Consider the following 6,057-nt stretch of genomic DNA (forward strand, 5'->3'; position numbering starts at 1 on the left):
ACTGATGTTATGGTGTGTTTGAAAGTATCAGACACACATTATTAATAGGTTTGTACTTTTATGTTGTTAAAATAATTTGAAACCCTAACTATGTGGCATAAGCCAAAATCCACTATGATGATGTTACAAATAATGGGAGGTGTATTCTTAAGTCATGATGGCCATATCCTTAAAACACAGTATTCACTTCTAGAATGTTGTTGATAAACCAAAATAGAATGTGTTTGTTTGCTATGGAAAACATCACTTTGCCTAAGTACATTAGTACATTTTAAACACAGTGTACACAACATCAACAAGGGTAGTCTGGTTCCTAGCACCTTGCCAAGTTTGGTGACATGTTTTTTTACATTGTAAAATACTAATCCAAATGTAATCATTATTTCCTAAAACTCCAAAACATTTTTAAAAAACCACTAAACCTATATTTTTGTGGTCCCCAATAAAAAAAAGGGCCAGCCACTAAACATAAGGTCGTAATTCTGAAAAACAGCATTACTGCGCAATGATGTTGAACCCCATACAGCAAATTTTTAAACCAACAAATAAAGGTCAGAAATTTGTACAAATACATGGATAACAACAACACCCAAAAAAAAAAAAAAATACCCTCAAAGTGTTCTGACACAGCAACAGATGGTGCCGGAGATCCTTCGGGTGAGGGAGAATATTCGGGACTGGGGGGGAATGGTTGAAGGGGAAATGAAGCAGGAAAGATCACAGGGAGGGGAGATTTGAGACATTTGGGATGAGTGGGCAGGGGAGGGAGGAAGACTTGGGGAGGATTGGAAGAGGGAGGGAGGGTTACTGGGGAAGTATGGTGGTGGGGAGGGCGGGCTGGGTTGAGGAGATGCAGGGGAGGGCTGCTGGTTTCCACCAGCATGTCTTTGCCTTCTGCGTGTTCTTCTCTGTCTCCACTGTGCTTCTAAAATGTAAACATAAAATCCCAAAATAAAAATATTTTAGAATTTCGGCGACACAATACAAGTACACTATACACATTCTGGACAATAAGGACAACATACAGGAGGGATTTTTAACATTTACTAAAATAATTGGCAAAGGAACATACATTTTTAACAGTCCACTAATTATTACTTTTAAACAAACGCATACTTACGTCTGTGTATTTGCGCCCACAAATTCATGAGGCGGTCCGACCAGCGCCTCTCTAACTGGGCAATATTGCGCCTATACCTCGCTGATCGGAGGGCTCGCCTCACCTCCGCATAGGCCGCCCGCTTTATGCGGTTGGAAATGGGCGGCTCTGTGGACGTAATCCGCCTGTCCAGTATGTTTACCAGGATAAGCAACTCTCTCCTGGTAAAGGCTGCAGCTCTCATGATGGCAATGGCCGATTTTACAGAAAACATGAAATATACATGGGGTACAAAAAATATGATTGGCTAAAATATTTACACTTTCCTCAAAAAAACCACTATTGGCCAATCCTTTAATCATGTGTCCTGAAAAATAAGGTCACATTTGATTGGCTACAACACGCAGTGTGCAATTGCAAACATAAGAGTGCAAATGATCCTAACGCAAAATGCACATGCATTTATAAAGTTAACACAATTAGCAAACGTACATTCACAGTTAATAAACCTTACTTTGTTTTGAAAATTGTGTGAAAATAAAAAAATGGAGAAAACAACCACGAAATGAACAATAAAGTTTATTGACACATGATAAAAAACTCGTTTTAAAGAACAGCAAGAGTTAAACACTTAATTAGATAATTGACAACAAGCTAATAACAAGCTGATCGATAGTCCATGTGAACATGACATGTGACCATCAAAACAGCACATACGGCCGCAACCATCAGAACATAATTAGCATACAGCGACTGGCAGCGCCTGACTAGGACTGACTCGTTCGTTCAGATCAGTCGGTAGCTAGAGGAGGTGCAGTGCTAACGAATGGGCGCCACTTTGTTTACGATCACCCTGCCGTACGATCGGATTTTGCGGTCGTTGGTTGTTCGACCGTGCGGCCGCAACGACCGACTCTGAATGAGGTCCTTAGTGTTTTAGGGGGGGCGCATGCAGAAGTTTTGCCTAGGGTGCCTAGAAGTCTAGCAACGGCCCTGTTCATAACTTAGGGCTAAGTCAGCAGGGGGCTTCATCTCACAGCCTGTCTGAAACTATTATCTACATAGAACACCATGTTTTCCCTCCCGGTTCCACAGGCTGCTCTGTACTGGGCTGCATGGTCTTCAGGAAGTGCGGGAGGGTCCTCTGGCTGGTGTACTGTACGGTACACAAGGAGGTCCAGCTGTGTGAAATATCTGGTAGATGGCAACGGAAATGCGCTCCAGGGAGGGATTACTCGCTGCCACTCACACAGCCTGTCGGGAACATGCTCCACGTGGGCGGACACAGGCGGCTCAGCACATCAGCATCGCACACAGAGGCAGCAGGAGCTTCGGTGTGAAGGATAGAAGTTGTAAGATGTGCAGCCGCCTCGTCTTGCTGACGCCTTAATGCCCGCTTTCTGCTATCCCCTGTGGCTGTTTCTCATCGGTGCAGCCCGCTGCTCCAAAAGCACTAGAAGTGTAGTTTCGGTCATTTCCCCCTTCCCTCCGCTCCCATCCACCCGGAGACATGATCCTTGACCGATCTCCACTTACTGACCCGGTGTGTCCTCCTGTGCAGGGGTGAGTCAGTGTGACAGTGCCAGGAGGTGTAGCCGTTCTGCTGCTGGGCCTTGTACTGTTATATATATCTTGTAGCCTCCACCAATACATACACTATATATACTTATACACACCAGATACATGTTATATACTGTACACCTAATAAAAACATGGCTAAAAGGCAGCCATGTTTGTTCACCCAAGTGAAGCCACTGTACACCCCCTGCAGGAGGCCACCTACTGAGCATGTGCATCAAATTGAACTTCCCTATCTTTAAAAAGGGGCATATTTTGTCCAATTGTTAAAAAACTAACTTTCTCAATTACCTAAACCACAAAAGTCCCTACACTATAACAAGAGCTACCTAACAAAACAAACCTTAGTTCTACCCGTACATGCCAAATTTCAGCTCAGATTTTGAGATGTAGCCCCATTTCAGGAATTCCTTATGGGAGAATTCAATTTTTTTGACTCAGCCTTAATATAAGGGCACATTAGTGCCCTTATAATAAAGTGCTTTTGAATTTTCTGCTGACTTTCCTCCTCTGAATAAATTAGTTACATCATGATCACGTGCTGTATCAAAAATGTTAAATTAAAGGAACTGCGCTATACCAACCATAATAATAACTATACAGTATGTGGACACAAATGCAATATATAAAAATTAAATTTATTAAAACATATATTATTTATGATAACATTAGTGCATGGGTCCCAGCATAGTAATTAAACCTGATAAAAATAAGTAATATTCTTATTTCATATACATACAAAACAATAGACTATGGGCCTGATTCAGACCCACTCGCGAGCGGCTGTCCGCTCGCAAGTGGGTCGATGTTATGCACTGAGCATGCGCACGACGGAAAGTCCTTCGCTCGTTGTGTCCGATCAAAGGGGGCGTGCTGTCAATGTTGATTGACAGCACGCCCCCTTTGGTGGGCGTGCCGGGGGCGTGCCTCCCTGACGGGGGCGTTCCCACGGGAACGCCTCCCGTCAGAAGCCGGCCCACTGACATCACTAGTGATGTCAGTGGGAGTGATTTTGGCTCTGATAGAGCCAAAATCACTCCGGAGCTTGCGGTTGAAAACCTCAACCGCAGGCTCCGGCTCGCAATTTCGATGGTCGCGATGGTCTCGACCATCGCGGCCATCAAAAAGCACGCTCGTATAGCCTGTGGGTGGTGACCCACAGCTATACGAGCGTCCAGGAGGACGCTCCATGAAAATGGAGCCCGGCCCTCATTCAGAGCGTGCGCTCTGCTCAGAGCGTACGGCTCTGAATGAGGGCCTATATCAGATAGTGTTATAAGAGCAAGACCCTTTCTTTAGATCCAATAGGAAAAAAAAGTAGTACTAAATGTCCTGATAAACACAGATTAGATGGTCATAATCCACTGCTATGGAATATGGGACCTCATTCAGACCCGCTCGCACGATGCGTATGCAAATTTGGGAAGGCAGGCGATCGCACGGCAAGGAATTAGCACGCCCACCATGTCTAGGCGTGCGATCGCTTTGTGTATGTAAACGCCCACCAGACTGTCTTAAGATGCAAACTTGCGCACGTCATCTCCATGAAGTGTATGTAACCATCGGTGCATCGGGTACCATCGGATGCGATCGCAGCGCTTGTGGTTGACTATACCTTACCGCAAGCACTGCGAGCACTTCCGTGTGAAATACAACCAAATGGTGTACTATGACACTGCCTCTTAATTATGTACGCCTCTGAAACAGCGTTAAGACGATTGGGCACGCCTGCATTCGCATCTCCACTCTCCCGTTTCTAGTAGCCAGCCTCTGTCACCACCCACAAATGGCTTCTCCTGTCACTCATTCAGCGGGGCTGTCTATGCGCAGCAAGCGTACGCTTCCTGATCACTTGCACTGGTTCGCACACGTGAACTGTGATGCGTACACATGCGCAGATTGCAAACATCGGCTGTCTGCGTGTGAATGCTTGCTAGCGAGTGGGTCTGATTGAGGTCCATAGTGTCACAAAGTTCCCAAACATGTTACAAAAACAGGGAAAAATGTAAAATCTGCTTTGTTGGAAAGATTTTAATAACTTTTCATTCAATTAGCGATAATGGCCCTCATTCAGAGCCGCTCGTTAGCGGCAGTACGCTCGTTCCGAGCGATGTTTGCACATCTGCACATGCGTACGGTTTTTAGTACGCATGCGCGAACCAGTCAGTGCGGCCAAAAATCGTTTGTACGCTATATAGCGAGTGCCTGCTATTTTGAGTGACAGAATGAGGCGTATGTGGGTGGTAACAGGGGAAGGTGCTTGAAAATGGGGAGTGGAGATCCGAACGCAGGCGTGCTTAAAGGTCAAAACGGGCGTATTATGGGTGTGCATAATTAATACAGCAGCGTCATTGACCACGTCACTGGGTTATTTTATAGCCAGAACTGCTCGCAAATTTGTGGTAGCAAACACCAACCACAAGAATAGCGAGCAGTTCATACGTTGGTCGATGTACTCGATTAATCTAATAAATAGCGGACATGACGTATGGTGCGAGCGGCCAGGGGGCGTTTTTAACAAATAAAAGAGCGTATGTTTTGCTCGCTCGTTCAGACTTAGAGGTGTGAACAGACTGCAATTTGCGAACGGATCATTTGAATAGCCACCCCTTGTTTTTGAACGAACGACCGCAAATAGCGAACGGCTCTGAATGAGGGCCAATGTCTCCAATAGTATGTAGCTGTAGTAATCACATACGTTCCCATTAAATTAAATGCCAATAGTAGCTGGATAGTATAAAGCGGCTTACCATTGCAGCATGTGTAGATAAGTCTCAGAGCCATCCCAATACTGCTGTGGCTGTCTCCAGGGTCCGTGCTAATTACCAGCGTCTCTGCTCATACAGCTTGATGAGACCGCCGTACGCCATATAGACACGTGTACCAGCCGAAGCTCCCGTGTATCCTGCAAGCTCTGCAAGAGGGTGGACAAGCAACTGAATCCCGATGATGGTCTCTATAGTCGCCTGATGTTAGCGCAGTGGAACGGAGTCTCTGTAGCTGCCTGAAGTTAGCACAGTGGGGTATGCAGGCTTCCTTTCTGGGTCCCTACGATCGATGGCAATAATGATGCAAAGGATGAGGTAACTGTCTTACTAACGCATTTCTTTACACCCTGGTAATTTTGTCGTGCTCTATCAGACTTCTCTGGCACCGCTCCAACCAGAGGATTAAACTCATTAATGTGAGCGGTGCAAAGGGTTTAATTACTGTGATAATATGCTTACACCAACCCCATTCCCCTCCAGTGCACCTAATAAAAACGGGATGCGGGCTAAAAGGCAGCCATGTTTGTGCACCCAAGTGAAGCCACTGTACAGGAAGCCACCAACTGACATTGCTCAGCAAGTTGACATTCCCTATCTCTATAATGGGGCATT

The sequence above is a fragment of the Taudactylus pleione genome, unplaced genomic scaffold (assembly GCF_031769625.1).
Source record: "Taudactylus pleione unplaced genomic scaffold, aTauple2 ptg000556l, whole genome shotgun sequence".
Taxonomy (NCBI): Eukaryota; Metazoa; Chordata; class Amphibia; order Anura; family Myobatrachidae; genus Taudactylus; species Taudactylus pleione.